Genomic DNA, 17,852 nt, shown 5'->3' on the forward strand with positions numbered 1-17,852 from the left:
TGGTTGCTGGTTGGAGATTTTGCTCAGTCAGGGCCTTGGGTGGTGGTGTGTTTTTGCTGGCCGGCAGACCTTTGGTTTCTGCCTGAGAGAGCATTTAAAACTGGGAGGGCCACAGGATTTGGGCTGTTCTGTTCACTTTATTTTTCTAGGGTTTTTCTTTTCACTGCCCTGTATCATTTCATGTTTGCGTCTTGTATTAATACAGCTGGTGTGGGATAAGGGAAGTGGCTGGCCCAGACACTTTCCAGGGAAGTGGGGCCCTTGATGCTACACAGCCACTGGTAAAACTAACGGAATGAGTAAGAAGTGAAGGGAAAAATGCTGCATTATGTAGATGAAGTGAAGACATGCTGGGATTGATATCCATAACACTTTTTTTTCACTAATTTGTCTGGGTATGTACAGTGTCTAAATGTGTGGTTGCCTATATGGGCATGTTCAATACAGCAACAAGGAAGCACGGCAGACACAACAACTGAAACGCATCTAGGTCAATAGCTGAAAACAATACCAAATGAGTCATCCTTTCAGACTTTGTTTAGTAACTAGGCTACAGATTCATACTTTTTTTTTTTTCCTTTCATATTTCATGTTCAGCAGCAAAATGTACGAGGAGAAAAATCCAGTTAGACACCATGAAAAATAATCAAACAGAAGATTTAAAGCACTTTCATGCCGCTACCAACTACTTCAGCACTAATGTTTACCGTCCTTATGGTTTACACATTTCCACGAATCCAGGGTCCAATTATTTCAGTCCCCGCTTGGATCGCGTGGGAGCGGGTGGAGTGGGTGGAGAAGCAGGAATGTGCATCTCAATGAGAAGCATCCCAGAGGATTTTCATTGAGATTTGCAGACTCCGCATGATCTGTGTTCCATGAAACTAGTAAAGCAAAGCAGTAACGTTTTGGTACCAGCGATGCGTTTTCTGTGGACACTTACTGCACCAACCCTATGACGAGTACAGTCAAGAGTGAATGCAATCATTTCCGTCCGCTGCTACCGCTGGACAATCTTAACTACATTAGCACACGCAAAAAGTTGAGTTAAATTGACTTGAAACCTGCCCTTGATTTGAAGCCTTATAAGGCATGTACAAAATCAGTTTACATTTCTGGCTTTACTGTAAAATAAAAAAGTCAATTGTGATTTGCCAATAACATGTCATTAGCAGTTCTTCTTTTTCTCGTCTTACTTTGCGATCCAGTTTTGCCACCAGACTTCAGGAGCACTGTCCCGTTCCATTCGTCAATGTCAAAGCAATAAAGGGTCAAATCAGTTGGACGTCCATAGATGTTGTGGGCTTTTGTTATAGATGGAGGGAGCCGGCTTCTTTATAGCTGCTCCTCAAATATAACGTCACCCGGGGAGCAATCTATAGACTGAACTCTGAAGCTTTAGTGTACGTGTCCACATCTCAGTTTGTGTTCTCGTTGTAAACTATGTATGATGCAGTTGGTTGTTGGAAGGCGAAGTGCATTGACATTCATTTAAAAAAAAGAAAAAGGAACATGTCACACTGAAATCAATTTTCCTTCAAACTGTCCAATAGGAAAAACTCAATAGGTCATGAACTGGCCTTTTTTGCTGAATCACCAAGAGGCTAATTAAAAGAGACGAGCCTCGCAATAACGCAAGGTACAAGGTGGAGGCAGAGAGGTGTCTGCGGCTAATGTTCATCTTGTCACTGCGGAGCGACACACTGGCTCTGCAGACAGCTCAAAAGGTCATGTTATGTCTGCTGCACTGCTGTACTGGGGGTATGAATAGAACTACTTCTTTTTTTTGTTTTGATTAAACTGTTTTTGTTCACATTTTGTCGTTGTCCAGCAGGAATCTGGAGAAAACTAATTCCACTCAGTGAAATCAGGCAAAAAACTGTTCTATGTATTGGTACAATTTAGTTCTCAAGGCTCCATTCTGTGCCATGGAGATGTGAAACCTGTAACAGTAATTTCAGGAAAATGAATGTCCACTATAAATAAAACCATTCGTTGGAGTGACTCAAAACTTTAACAGTTAATATTGCAACAGTCAGAAAATTATAACTTTATTATGAAAAATAATGATTTTTTGGCATCTTTCATGTCAATGGTATAGTTTTCCATTCCCGTAAACTCCACTCTCATCGACGTTGCTGCGAGCCACAGCAGCCAGCTGTTTCAAGCAAACAAGCTGTGTTCATAGTTGACGAGAAATCAATTGCTTTATGGAGAGCAGTTTTGAAGCCTCAATTTGGTCGTTTTAGCCGTCATCGTCTTGGTTTTGCAGCAGCCACAAGTGACACGAGACAGTGGAGCTAAGTACAACTGAAAGCTGAGTGAGACAAAATGTTACCCTTAACACACTGTAAACGGGATAAAGTTCTAAGACAAAATCATGGACAAATTCTAGACGGGACAACGCCGTGGTAGAGACCTGTCAATCACCAGCAAGCCAAGTCCCTAATGCATATCCTGCTCTATCATCTGTTGTACTCTAACTGGGATAATTTATGCAAATCATGCTGTATTGAAGAAGACGATCGGGACCATAAACTCATGTTCACAATTTTTGCTGAGGTAATAAATCACAAGAGATTCTTATAGAATCAGACAGAGTCGCCCTCTGAAGGCCGTTCAAAAGCACTCAAGTTTCAGACACTCCCATACTGGCTTCACCTTTCACACGTGGAAGTGGTTGTCTGGCTCTGATCAACACTACACTTCCTGCTCAGCACCGACCAGCACGGAGGAAATAGTTAGCGACTAGAGCTGTTGAGCGTAGTGGTGCATTTAGCAGTTGAAGTGCCACATTACCCTCAGGCAATGGTAAAGACAAAAACAGAGCTGGCACCACAAGTGGCAAAAACAACCCAAACAAAAGCTTTAACTGTCAATATATTGTCCAATAAATCATACGATTTGATGTTTACATATATGTATTTACATCATTCAGTGTTTTTACTAACAATCTTGGCATTCATCAGACATTTTTCTGCCATTTTCAGAAGAAAAAAAAGTCTCAACAGAATCAGACAAAAGTTACATAGCGCATAGTCGTGTAATACTTACAGCTCGGTAAATCAAGGCTCTCAAAGGCTTTGTTAAACCTGTCAAATTGATGTGAGCCACTGTATCACTGTAGCTGTACAGCGTAGCTCAACTGATCTAAAATTATAGTTTGGAAATAAAATACTGATTCGCTCTACAGATATGACATTTCTGCCAAACATGTCATTGCACTCTTACAGGGCTAGTGATTTCAAATACAACAATACAAACAGTCAAATATGTTCTTACTGTAAAGTTAACCATAGCCGTGTGAAATACCTCAGCAGTGTCCAGGTTTGCCTTGGCATTCATTAGTGAAATTTCCTACAAGGAGGAATGCAAACGTGCTTTTATAGTCACAGAAAACCAATTTGGAGTGTTTTTCTTTGAATTTCAATCCACCAAATACAGTGAAGTCTCCTGAGTTTGCATAATAACCTTCCAACAACGTGAGAAAATAAGGGATGTAACGTTCCTAACGTGAAGAAAAGATTGTTTTCCAAATGTTTTCCTAACAACGTTCCAAGAGCATTAGGAATACAATGTTCCGAGAAAATTAGGGATACAATGTTCCGAGGATGTAAGGAAACCCAGGTTTTGAGAACATTAGGAAAATAATGTTTTGAGAAAATAAAAAAATAAAAAATTATGAGAGCGTCCCTAAAAACATGTTGCAAAAACGTTAGGGATAAGTTCCAAGAATATTCTGTAAACATTCTGAGAACGTTTTGAAAACACCATCCAGAGAGGGTTCTAAAAACTACATTCTGAAAACAACGTACCAAGAACTTTCCAAAAAAAAGTTCAGAGAACGTTTGGAATGTAACGCTCCGAAAGAAATGTCCCGAGGACGTTGCGGAAGAAATATTACGAGAACATTCCGTAAAAAATGTTTCGAGAACGTTTTAAATGTAACGTTCCGAGAATGTTTTGAGAACGCAAAGAGTTTAATTTGTTAGTTTAGCCAACTTACAGAACTGACAACTAAAATGAATAAAGAATTTGCAGGCAACAGCTGATAATACTTGATGGTTAATTGAGAGTCCTGAATGTGAGCGATACATATTGTTTCGAAGGCATTTGCACAAGACAGGAAAGAAACGATTATTTTGAATTTCATCAAAATTCTGTGTTTATATACAAGAGATTAACTTCAGTAATTCATGTGTGATGGTGTGAGAAGCAAACCTGTATTCTGAACATTTACACAATAACTTTCTGTCAAGACTGGACTAGCTAGAAGTGCAGATGTGTGACGATGTGTTCTGGTCTCAGTATAGTGGGTTCTCTACTATAACAAGGTCCCATGCTTTTATAAAGCACCGCACGATTCCGGTTTTTTCACCAGCCTCGAATGCCAACGATGACAACATGTTAACTAACTCATTGTTAAAAGTCAGTTATGTACTATCAAACCCTTAATGATAATCTGTAATATTATAAAGGCCAGCTGGAACTGAAAGAGAACTGAAATTGACTTTCTATCTCTATTACATTAAATTGGACAAGTTATGATAAATAACGTCTGAGTTAAGAATTCTGACCTTTTCTCGAGATGCCTCTTTTAAGCCCATTATCTCTTTTAAATCGTGTAAATTCAGAGGTGCTTAATCCCTCCAGGGAATCCCACTGGTGACTTAGATTGTAGAAGCAATATTAGATGGATGGACAGCCAAAGTCAAGCTCCCAATTTTGTACGTGTACATTTACCAGACATAGGCGCTGTTTACACATGGCAATAACATGCGTATTGAGTGGTCGGATCACAAGTGGACAGCTAGTGTAAATGAGCATGAACCACTCGCCGAGATTGCCTGGGATGCTTTCGACCACTTATCTTCTTTAGTGTAAATGCTAATACGTCCTGATGCGTCCCTGACAAGGACGTACCGGGAAAATGCATCATCAAAACCCGGGGCTCTCGTTTCCCTCCGTTTTTTCATCTCCGGTGCTCAAATGAAATAAGCTGCCGTTGACCACGACGTCTGAAAATGCAGAGAGAGATATTTTACGAGTGTGTAAAAAGAAAGTTCTTCTTTAAATGATCAGCCTCCTGCTGGTTAAACACAACAATGCATTTGGTCATTGCAAACAAAAAGAAGAAATTCCCTCCAGTCGTTCCTCGGATATCGCGTTCACGAGAAACGACCAAACACGCGGAGGGAAAACTTAATGCCTAAAAAAATGTGAATGTGCCTCTTGAGGATACAAGTTATGAAGGGAGGAAAGTGTTGAGCACAATTTGATTGAAACCAAGTTGGCAGTGGTTCAGCTATTCAATGCACACAGAGAGTTCACACGAGTGAAGGACATTTGCCGTCTTAAGAAACACATTTCACACAAACTGTCAGGGCCCCAGCTGGCCATCGGGACCCGGCGAGCTGATTGGACCGGACTGCCAGGCCAGTGTTTAGAATGCTAGATGAAATGTGTCTATCATAGTGAAAACGACACGAGGTAGCGTCAGTCGCTCACAGCTGTGGACCGCCTCTCCTCCCCGGCCCACGTTAAACCCCGACGGCACGATCTCTGCAGGCCTGCTGGAAAGTGACGCCAAATGTTGCAAAATGATGTTCACGGACAAAAGACGTGGTTCGCAGCATGTCATAATATCACCACTACTTTTCCTGATTTGACTCAATACATGTGCGGCACTTAACCGCGCTCTATAGTCTTGGTCTGTTGTGAGTGTGTGGAGAATGGGCCGGGCTGACGTGGGACAACCTCTTTCCGATTTAAGATGTCAAGAGACAAAACATACTGCTTGAGTCACGCGTGTGGTACTTCACAGGGGAAACAGAAAGTAATGACATATTGATGCTGCTCAATAATATACGAGCTAAGTGGGTTTAATCACACTGCAGCTGCCTGATATATAATGATACATCTCTTCGGGATATGTGATGCGCAGGTTTGACAGTTTCAACAGATAGCAGCACTTCGGTGCACCCTTCACATGGGAAGGATCAGTAGGTGTAAAAAAAGTCTCTTTTGAATGGCGTGTATGAAATATGTACTCTGACTCTGACATGTTTACGAATGTCTGCGTAAGAACTGATTGGTAGGCTCACTGGTTCTGAAAAACGTTATGGTGGTTTGAGAATAAAGACACACACCTACATGTTAAGAGTCAAGTTTGGTCTTGCTCCGAATCACAATCAAAGGCTAAAAGGGCTACAAGGTGCTTCACTGATGAGAAGAAATGTCCCCAAAGAATCCAGAGCATCTGCCACCGAAAACCCAATTAAGATAAGCACCTAAATCGAGAGGGAAAAATATTGAGGAAAAGAGGAAGTAACACTGACAAAAGCTTTGAAAAGAGAAACCCCATTACAATTACTGCAATAAAGACCTTTTCAGTGGTGTGGTGTCCACTTTCAGAGCATCCCCGGACTAATAAGTGGAGTCTTCACTGTGATGCCGAAGCTTAATCTAACTTGACAATTACACGAAGCTAACAATTTCCTGAAATCTCCGACCAACGAGTTAATACTACTGCAGCTATAATTCTGTGACACGGGTTGTGTTAAACCCTATCACAATGTGAAGTAGTAGTTTAGCCTCATTATGTTTGTGAAGCATAAAATTGAAAAATGGAGGAGGGAACTTCGGTCTTAACAGTGCGTGTGCAAAGCTTCCCCCAAGTCTTGTCATCACATTGGTTTTGACAGATTTGGCACCACTGTGCCTGTGCAGAGACCGGAACCTTCATCCACATCTGTACTACAGCTGCACAGAACTGGGTTTTTTTCCCAGGAAATAGTTCATGCACATGATTCCCCTTCACAACAAATGTTTATGTACGGGTTGTGTAAATTAGACAGCTGAGGCGTTACTGGGGGCATTTTTGAACATTGCACAGAGCCGACCTAACGTATTTCCCCCCCCGGTGTCAGTCTTTATGCTACGCTAAGCTAACCACATCATGACTCCAGCACTGCATTTAATGAACAGACATGAGTTTGATATGGATCGTCTTGTCTCACTCTTATTGCATATGAGCATATTTTCCAAAAATGTTGAGTTGTGCCTCTAACAAAATATCTCTGGCAGTACCGAGCAAGGAGCGCAGGGATAACATCTGAATTAATTAAAAAGTGGTATTAGTTTTAGGCTAAACTTGTTTACTGAAGTCGGTGAGGCGAACATTTAAGATTTTACTCTGGGAACCATTTTCAAAGAAAAATTAGAAAATGTAATTTTCAGCAAAAGCCCGTGTTGTTAACATTCACGTCGGCAGTCAACAGTGTCATTTCATAAAGTAATGCATCACTGACTTGGGTACAAGACTCACCATTAGTGCCTTGTCAGTTTTGTTTTTTTTCTCTTTATTAAGCTCTGATGGACAAGTCTGGTTCAGAATTACTGGGGAGAGGGGACAGCCGGCCGAGCTCGGCACATCTGGAGGGGAATGGAAGCTTCTCCGAAGTGTCTGGATAAGCATCGCACGGATCTGTCGAGAGCCATCATCTAAAGCCACGACGAAGGGATTCACACGCTGCCTCCAAGACACCAACAAGTGTCTGAAGTAAAAAAAGAAAAAAAATCTGAAGTATGAAGTACACATGTGGAAAATCTGAGAGTAAAAGAAAAATGTGCGACCAGAACAGTGCGATCTTCATTTGCAGTGACCCCTGTCCCTGTGAGATCCGAGCCACTCTCTGCCACAAATCCTTTGTATGTTAGCTATTAATTCAAAATCAATACAGTGTTTTTGGAAAATTGGTCATGCCCACTGCCATCTCAAAGCCAACACTTATTTCTATGTTTTCCCTTTAATCTTTAATCTCTAATCTAGACATTTAATCCAGAAATGGCCCTCTGAAACTCTCTATGACTCTTAAACTAAAATTAAGTTTCAAGGTGTGATCAAGGTCCTTTCAACAGCAAAAAAAAATAAAAAATCTTAGTACCAGTAAGAAAAAAACAAACAATAGAGTAACACAGTGGACATGTTTCATGGGGAGTGAAAAAGCTCCTTTAGCTGATGGAACACTCTGATGAATCTTAAAGAATGATTTCAACGGGCCGTTGATGAGTCACAATCTACCTCGTAATTTACTTCTAATCTACACAGCTGTTTCTGCATGATGAGGCATTCCTTGGCTTTAACATACAATCACTCCATAGTCCTTTATACAAGACCACGTTTTAAAAAAAAAAAAAAGTCTTTTTCGGGTCACGTTTACTCTCACTGAGAGACAAAACGTAAGTGCATAAGGAGCAGACGGGGGCATTCAACACAAGAGTCCACAGAAGCTCAGATGGGATCTACATGCTGAAAAGACCCCCTGCTACCATACAAACTGCCCTCTTTTAAATGGTAAGCAAGAGAAACAGCACTCATGTGAAGTCTCGCCAAAAGAAAAACAACTTCACATCACATTTTCTTCGCCAGTCTCAATGCACGAAAAACATCAAAGCTTCCACTTTGCAGCATGCAGCCCCCTTTTCTCTGCCTCTTTATCACTCTCTGTCCTCAGAGTGGCCTGTGAAAGAATGCCTCACATTGAAGGAGACGCACACAGCACTGTGTAGTTTGGACCTTTTCACCTGGTAAAAGCTCGCCACGGCGAACTGGGCCACAACGAGCGAGTGAAGTCTGGCTGTAAATGGGTGTGTGACAGGTAATGTTCTCCTTGTTGACACTTATTTACTCATCTAATGATTGATCTTCAGTGAAGACAACGGCAGAATAAGACACCTACATGAAGAGCAATGCTGCCACCAGATTTAATACTAAAACAACAACATTCCCTTTTTATATTACATTTTCAAGCAAATCAATATGAAAGACATGAGCGGTAAACACTCAAACCGCCATATTAAAAACAGCTAAGTTCGGTGCCAATAGCTCATGGTTGCCTGTTGTCATAGTAACACACAGCACTTTCTGGCATACAGGTGCTCAGCCTTTAGAAATAGTGACTGACAGAACAAGCGCTGGATGTCATTGTGCACAGTGCTCAAAGAAATGGCGTTTATCAAAGTCCCCAACGCAGTCTGATGCAACAACAGGTGAGCCGACAAGGAAGCTGCTCTTCATGTGGAGAGGGGAAGCCGACGCCTGAATGCCTCATCTGCAGGGAAAAGCAACGCTAATGGTGCCGTTTAAGCTCGAGAGAGGCAAATCTCTCTGCAAGTGAACGCATCATTTCTTTTTTTTTTTAATTGTTAAAGGGACAGTTCGCCCCAAAATGTCACATGTAGTGCTGTTAATCAATATCGATTGTTGGGAAAACAAACAGCGATCTTTCACCCAGCAGGACGTGTTTGTTCGCCATGTTAAATGAGAAGTGAACGTTGATTTATTCGTCATGTAACCTGTTGCCTAAATCTAAGGGTTTCACAATATTTTCCTGAACCTAACCTGGTAGTTTTGACACCTAAACCTAACCAAGTTGTTTCCTGTGTGCACCGTATGTGTGTACACCGTATGCATTTAATGAGCGGAAATTCACACGTGTTGCTGGCTTTCGTAGGAAAACGGCAAAAAAGTAACTTATGCGATATTGTAGGAACTGTTGTATGCACTACAGGTCGGAGGATAAATATGTATTTTTTGATTTTGGGGTGTACTGTCTCTTTAAAGTAGAGAAAAAGCTGTGCTAAGAAGATAAGGTGGATGGCATCAAAATGTCACCTCGTTCCTTTTTCTGTGTTATATCACAAAGCAAAGGGACCCTGACAAGAATACGCACAGCTGAATGTGGTGTCAGAGCTGGATGTGCGGTTGCTATAACATATGCCGCCGGTGGCCTTTTGTTCCCATAATCACACAGAAACTCACAGAGCAATCAGCAGGTGCATGTGCACTGGGAGGATCTGGGCTGAGGGGGACTTGGAAACTGTATGATGATAATGATATATAATGACAAGTTGACAGACAGCTCTGGAGTGTGTAACAGCACATATGGGGCCTTACTGTTACTGCGGACTGCTGATGTTCGCGCGTCGTTGCTGTGCTTTACTCATCTACAGGCTGATGGGAGCTCATCACTGCTGCATCTTCTGTGGGCAGGAAAAAAGAATCAAGCGTTTAGATGTGAAACAAAACAGCAGTATAATCCGACTCGGTGTACAGATTACATTAAAGATTTTTTTGTACGTTGTAAAGATTTCTACGACTTTCCTCCATAGTTTTCCGGTGTACACCCTTAGAAAGTACATGAGTGTGTGGATAAGAAAACACAAAGTACACAAACACTGAGGAAACATAGCTTCAGGTTTGCATGAAAGTTTTAGCGGCATAAATAAATAGTACATGAGAATATATTGGACCACAGTTATTACATTGGTGTGTGCTTGATGACGGAGGCGCTGACTCAGCTCTTTCCACTGGTAGCGCATAAAAAAATAGTTTTATTCAAGCACCATGAGCTGTGCCTTCTGTCCAATACTATAAAGCATTTTTACTCATATAAGCTATTGAATTTGGAGCACGGTGTCAGCTACGGAGATTTGTGAGCTGTCAAATGTTTATTAATAGTTTAAAGAAAGCAAACAAACACATTGATCAATCACTCTAAAAATAAAAAAATAAAAAAAAAAATCAATGAAATGCTTCTCTGGCAAATTTGAAATTAAAAACCATAAGACAGTCAGATTCACTAGAATGCTAGATCTCCTTTTACGTTATTAGAGCTGCAGTCCCTCAAGTTTTTCCCTACGGGCCTCTTAGTTTAACATTTTAGAACTGAGTAAAAGTAAATTTAGTCCTTAAAAGTTTTCACATTAAAGTGGTCGTTGATACATGAGGGCCAAAGTTATGCCTTGCCTTGTAGTATTGAGAAGATATCATGAAAGGGCCGAAAGGAATGTCATTCAGAGCTGTAAAGGGCAGAGTGTGCATACATGTGGAAGGTCCAGCATTAATAACAGCTGAATGAGTACTGTACGCATGATTGTGTTGATATAAACTGCCGCAGATCATCCACGCACGCGCGCCTTAAGAATTTTCTGAAGTGAGCATGTGGCCTTGGAGACACACTAATAATAACTCACGCAAAGTTGAAGTGAATTTTTTTCAGTTCCCAGTGCTGTTAAAATGCCACCAAAGTCAACATCAGCAAAAATCACATCCACAGAAAAAAAAAATGCATTGTTATCCAGCATAGAAAGAATATGGAATTCAACCATTATGAAATCCCAGCCCAGTCGCCAGGGAAGAATGTTGCCATTGTACGTTTCTGCAAACCACAACCGCATTATTGCATTCGGGTAGTAAGTGCCATATTACAACAAGAGATGCGCAGAGCAAGTGATGTAGTATATGAAGCGGACAATATTGTAAGTGACGTGGTATAATAACCATTATGAAGAATGCGAAAGTCCACAAAGGGCAGGTTGGAATTGGAATCTGTCCGGGTGAAACCATAGATGGTGAGTTTATGTTTTTAACCTAAGGTTGTAATGTCTATTACGTAATGTTCCATAAGAAAGTAAGCTAGTTATATTGTTGCGTTGGTGCTTTAAGTTGTTGTGTTACATTGTTGCGTTGCGCTACGTTGTTGTGTTGCGTTGCGTTACGCTACGTTGTTGCGCTACGCTGTTGCGTTACGCTGTTGCGTTACGCTGTTGCGTTACATTGTTGCGTTGCGCTACGTTGTTGCGTTGCGCTGTTGCGTTACGCTGTTGTGCTACGCTGTTGCGTTACATTGTTGCGTTACGCTACGTTGTTGCATTACGTTGTTGCGTTACGCTGTTGCGCTACGCTGTTGCGCTACGCTGTTGCGTTACGTTGTTGCGTTACGTTGTTGCATTAATTATCTTAACAAAAAACATCTATTTTCTGATGAAGTTATGTTGCATAAAACTAATCAATTGTTTCACAACACTAACCACGTGGCATTATGCGTTGCTGCAAGCGTGATACAAGGCTTATATGAAACATATTCATAAATAGGGATAGGATGAGATCGGATTATATAGCAGATTGCGATAAAAAAATTCTCAATAAATTGATCATCATGAATTTCCATTGTTGGGATAATGGTGAATATCGTCACGAGTGACTTAGAAAAAGCTGTCTAGCTCTCTATCACGGCAGAGAAATGAAAATAGAGCTTGACTTGAAAAGGTACTGACTCAGCATTGCTGGTTGGTGTTCATAAAAGCACCATTCAAAGTTGTGCTGTCCTCCAACGAGCAACGGAGCGAGCTGTGGTCCAGCAAGCTACAGAGTGAATAAAGAGAGCGAGTGGCGTTATCGAAAACAAAGCAGTGAATCAGATCAAATCAATTATTTTTTATTGACCAAAGCATAAACAAACACGACCCAGACCTCTGCACAACCCTGCACAAAGGTCCGCTTCATCCTGTCCGCTCGACTCCACCGTGTCGTGGCCTGTAGAGTGTATATGTGATGCTTTCGAAAAAAAGATGTGTGTCCCATGCAATAAAGACATGTATTTCTTCACAAAATGTAAGGTGAAGTGATTGCTGTATGTTTTAGAGCCATGTTAAGAGTTTTTAAGCATGTGCTAATCAGGATATTATTGTTTTACTTTGGCCAGGATAACATTTTCATATCATCCCATGCTTATTTCCACATTCAACGTATCCCGTAGTACAATGCCAACATTTCTTTTTTCTGGCGGCTGGGTTTGTGTTGAGCTAATCTGATTAATTTAATTTAAAGACGGAGCCTGCTTTTTTTTATTTCTTGAGAATAAATATCCTGCATAACTCAAATCCTTTCCTTCCCTACAATATAATTCCCACCTCAACAAAAACAAAGCCGGCATGATGAAACATCTCCAGTCTGTCTCGAGCTGAGGAATAACCTCGAATGCATTTCTCTCTGGGTTCAATGTGGTCACGTGGCATCAGTGTGCTACGATGAATAATGTGGAATAATAGATAAAGAAACATCAAGCAATGAGTTTAGGAAATGTGATTTTACATTATAGATCCCACAGAACCACAAGACTCACCCGCACCGTCTCCTTCAATTGCATTCTGAGATATTTAATAACAACGTTCATTCGACCTTCATCAGGATACATAATGGATCTCAACAAGAAAACAGGTGTTTAGGATGCTGTGCACACTGTGAAACTCAATGTCATTATGTGGTTAAGTGGTTAACGATTCAATTAAGCCAATCGGTAGTAGTGTAAACGCCATGGAAGTAAAAGCCTGGTCTGCGGCTAGTGGGCAGGCAATCAAGCCTCCAATAAAAGGCTTCAGTTTACGCTGCGTTGCTCGGCCCTGTAATAACGGCACGTTGGAGGAACATGTGAAAGACAAAGGCACGAGGATCACAGCACCATTCAGCTGAAATTAATTCACCCTGTTCCCCCTCATTAGTGGAAGCCAATCACCCAAAAATCATAATTAAGATACACAGGCAATGAGAAGCTTGAAGTCCAGGGGACGGGGGGCGGGCTACTTGTCATAAGGGAGGGAGGTCTATTGGATTAATCCCCTTCGGCGAGTTTTGACAGCTCGGCAGAAAGTTGACTCCAAAACAAACTCAAAGAAGCAGGGCCTTGATATAGCATTCCAAGTCAAGTCCAAGCGTATGCACACGGTCCCGTATGAAATGTGACTCGAAAGGGATTTACAGGCTCAAAACATGAACCCAGCTCAAGGTCTCAAAAAGATTCCAGGGGCTGCAGCAGACTTAAGGAGGGGACGATTTAATTAAAAAAAAAAAAAAAAAGAGAGATAGTTGTTGCAGAAAATTGGATTCAAATCCAACAAGAGGATTACAGCAGGTCTACAAATGTAGTAAATCCAATACAAGACATCTAATAAAGTAAATCCAAGAACTATGTCCAGGAGAGGGAGCGATTACGTAAGTCCAATCAAACTCTGAAATCAAGTTCTCCCCATTGCTCCAGGTACTGGTGGGAGGGAGAGGAGTACTTATTAGCGAGGAATGCGTTTTAGTGGACGAGGTCCTGGTGGTGCAACTAATAATCCTCATTAAAAAATAAAAGTTCCCCCAAAGATCTTGAACGTCTTATTCTTCCCTCTGGGCTGTAAAAAGTTGTCTGATAAGAAAAAGCAGGCGTCGTGTGGGCAGCAGCAGCAGCAGCAGCACATATCCAGCGCACACAGCCGCCTGCTGGAAGCGGTAGATAAGAGGCAGAGGAGGCACAGATAGCGCCGGACTGGCTCCGACCCGTTTTTACTTCCTGAGGGCCGGGACTCTTCCTGCAAACCGGGGCTCCATGTCAGGTTCCGTGTGCAAGAGGGTACGAGCTGCCGAGTGCATCTTAAAAAAAAAAAAACACCCCGACCTACACAGATAAACTACAGACTCTGAGACTGTTGAGAAGCAAAAAAAAGGTTGCTCAAAATAATTACAGCGATAACTAGAAGAAGCGGAGACTTCTTGACTCCTGGGCGCTTCTAAATAGCTCATCCTTCACGGCGCATTAGCGCTCTCACAGTATCGAAATGACGATGGGAAAAGATTATGTATGTGTGCTTTAAATACACCACTGAGAACTGTGAGCGTATATATCATGATCTTGAGCAATACTGTTGGTTTAAGTTATTTGTTTGTTCGTTCATTTTATTCACTGGGTTTATGACTGATATTTGGGGATGTTGTGAATCTACTGCAGGGGTTCTCAACCTTCTGTGATTTAAAAAATAAAAATAAATCCAAGGACCTTCCCAACTAAATGAGAAAAAAAGAGGGAAAGAATAAAACATGTTATGCCTCCGACAGCCGTAAATAATCCCATCCCATCACTGCCTGCCATTATGAATCAAAATGTGATGTATTCAGGGTCATCTACAATTCCACAACAGAGCAAAGAGGAAAATCATGTTGTATAATTAACATTTTACATGTACAGTCATCATCTGCATATATCATACACTACATCATAAACTAAAACAACCAACAGGCATCATAAACATGCACCGTAGCCCGGATGAAACCCACTATATATGTTCACAGGCACTTTTTATTATCAGTGAATGGTTAAAAATATTTATTATCATATTTTGTCTTGACTTCTTGGTATTCGTCCGTATCCCCCAGATCCCAGCAATAAAAATGTTGAGTAAAGTATTTCCAGAAAAGAAAAAACTTCTAAAATGAGATCTGGGAGGAGGAGAAAAAACGATATCAGCGTGGTTTGAAGCTGCGAGGCAGGCGTCCTTCAGTAAACACAGGGGGAGGAAATTGAGTCGGACATGTAATGAATAAAAGAAGGTCTATTGAAAAAAAACAAAAAAACAACTGAGAAATGTGAGAGGTGCAAACTGTGTTTGTGCTCATGTCAAATACTGCATCTCAGAAGATTTGAAAATTTGCCAGCAAAACACACACACACACACACACACACACACACACACACACACACACACACTGCAGAGAACTCTGATGCAGCAGAATCTCCATTGGTGTGCTTTAGAAGAAGAAGGGAACTTGCAGCAGTTTTGCTGTACTTCCTGACCCAGTTCAAGCACTCACTGATATTCCGTGTCAACTTTGGTCAAGCTGCGTTGGACTGTGGCTCCGCGCCAGCGACACCAAATCCATCCCGTTTCTGTGCGCAGCAAAGCTGCTGCTGACAAGCGAATGCAACGCGGGGATTTGTATTATTGATAAAAAAAAAAACACATTACCAGCACACCTTGATTTAGGAACAAATACGGAGGCACTTCACTTCATCTCCGGCTCTGCTGAGCCTGGCTTGCCGAGCATTTTGCTTCAGAGTTCTACTGCGTTCTCATGTGGTTCGAAGGGTTTCGACAGACAACAAATACACCCCCCCCCCCCCCCCCCCCCCCGATACTGGAAAGCTAAAGGAGAGCTTTTCTCCCTTCGTCTTGGTGTTGTCACTTCCTCAAGCAGCTAACCTAAGCAAGTCAAACCAACAGGCTGCTGAAGAAACACACCGTTTGTAAATGTTTCAACTGGCAGGACCTTTTCAAACTCGACAACACAAAGATCCTAAATGGGCCCCCTTTGAGTTTCCTGATGCAATGTTTCTTTAATGCAGTAGCCGACAGGACGTAGAACTTGGACTGAGGCTGTCGCTCCAGGAACAGAATGGCAATGAAAAAGGGACTATTGCAAGTGAATGCCGACACTTGAAAAGGAGAGGTTTCTGTGTGTCAGTGACCCTGGTTGTTGCGGGCTAATAAGAAGTAGTTTACCCATCTAGGACATCCTGTCTTCAGTCAACACAAGACGCCCTGACTGCTCCTGTAGCTACCGCTACCGCTAACCGCTTGTAGCCACTGATTGATTCGGGATATTCAGTCTAACCGCTAAAGGCTGAGGCTATCCTTTGAGCTCCAGCAGGACTTTGAGAGTCTAGCTGAGGCAATTGAGCCTGGAAAATCCCTGCAGATTATCTTAAACCCCAATTCCTACCCACTTTTTCAGCGGAGGAAAACGTGAACGTGCAATTTATCAAAAGACCGGGTGACGAGTTGACGCAGAATGCTACAGCCGTGAGTTTATAAAAGAAGGGAAATTAAGACTCCCGTCCCGAGGACGTCAGAACCTGGCCTCGCCAGGAAAATACCAGCCGTTTGTGTGTCATCGCGGCAAAATGTGGTACTGGAGACTGGAACTACCACAGAATCGCTCTTTGGTACTTCTACCGGGTGTCTATATGGCTGTGAAAGCATCGCAACTGTGCACGATGCAGTCGCATAGGTGTCTAAAAAAGTTTTACGACCCGATGGACTGAAAGTGGTACACTTAGGCTGCTGCTAGAATTTGCCTGTGTTTTAGTCAAAATCTCTCCATTTCACCACGCCTCCTGGGGCCCGGTTGCAGATCCGGCACCACGGGGGGGCTCTGCTCGAATCAATCCCTGCTTCCCGACTGTGCAGCTAGCGTCCTGAAAATACTCTCGACTCGGAGCATTCCTTTGCAGCGCCCTTCTGCAATAAGCTCCCAAAGCCTAAGAATTGTGATTTTTATACTGGTGTCAATAAAGGTTTGTTGAATTACTAGTTAAAAATGTATCAGAAAAACATTACGTGGCCCAGAGAAACCAAGAGAGTCAAGCTCCTTAAATAGCTGATAGCTGCATTACAATATTGCACAATATAAAAAAGGTAGAGAGACGTGATCGGGCCCCAAAACATGGCAAAAAGGAAACTCAGAGTTGAAGCCAAAGTGAAGAGTCGGACACGTCCCCTGATGGCAGCTTGCTTCGAGGAGGCACTCAACAGGCAAAAACAGCCTTAATCTCGAGGTGAGTGAATGCCATTCATTATTTGCTCTTCCGAGAAACCAAAAATGAGTCCTTTCTGACTCAATCCAGTGAAAAATACACTTCAGTGAGTGGAATCAGCATAGTGTCACGGAGGGTAAGCAGCAATTTTAACATCTTCCACTCAACCCCTCTTCACCACAGTCCCATTTTTGTCTTTTTTTTTTTAGAGGGGATCTTTGGAGGGAGATAGCAGGTCAACAATATATGCCAGATAGAAACGGTATACATCATCTGAAAGCTGGGAACCTAAAGATTAATCTGAGAAGCAGCACAGCTCTGTGTGTGAAGTCTTTCTAGTCATGAATCTGTAATAAATATTGTGTTTTGTGTAGGCGCATCTTAAAATGTTGAAATTTTAGAGTGCATAAGTGCTTTGAACATTATGATCCATGTATATGATGGCCATACCCAAGCTCTTATATGTATCATAGGTATTTTCAGCAATTCCTGGGATGATACCATTTATTACACAGATTTGGTGCGAGATTTTATACCAATTGAAAATTTATCAAAAATGGCCAGAAATGCCGACACCAAGACTTTAGGGAACACCACTGAAAAAAACAACGGTGCGATTTGGTATCAAAAACTCTGGACAGTTGAAAGCCTGTTTTC

The 17,852-nt window shown here is 41.8% G+C and overlaps 1 protein-coding gene across 4 annotated transcripts in view; it reads right to left on the minus strand.

Moving 5' to 3' along the window:
• The window catches only part of gulp1a (GULP PTB domain containing engulfment adaptor 1a), a 78,601-nt gene that overhangs the window by 34,658 nt on the left and 26,091 nt on the right, over positions 1-17,852 (minus strand). For 2 of the 4 annotated variants that reach the window (XM_068705136.1, XM_068705135.1), the window contains exon 2: positions 9,959-10,044. The exons of 1 other annotated variant lie outside the window; for it this stretch is intronic. The gene's annotated coding sequence lies outside the window, so the exon portion shown is untranslated. Of the gene's footprint in view, positions 1-7,327; positions 7,347-9,958; positions 10,045-17,852 lie in introns of those variants that run through there. One more of the 4 variants, XM_068705140.1, reaches the window with a different exon arrangement.

Source organism: Cebidichthys violaceus, unplaced genomic scaffold (genome assembly GCF_023349555.1).
Source record: "Cebidichthys violaceus isolate CVI_PGR_0920_01 unplaced genomic scaffold, fCebVio1.0.p SCAF_11, whole genome shotgun sequence".
In the NCBI taxonomy this organism is placed as follows: Eukaryota; Metazoa; Chordata; class Actinopteri; order Perciformes; family Stichaeidae; genus Cebidichthys; species Cebidichthys violaceus.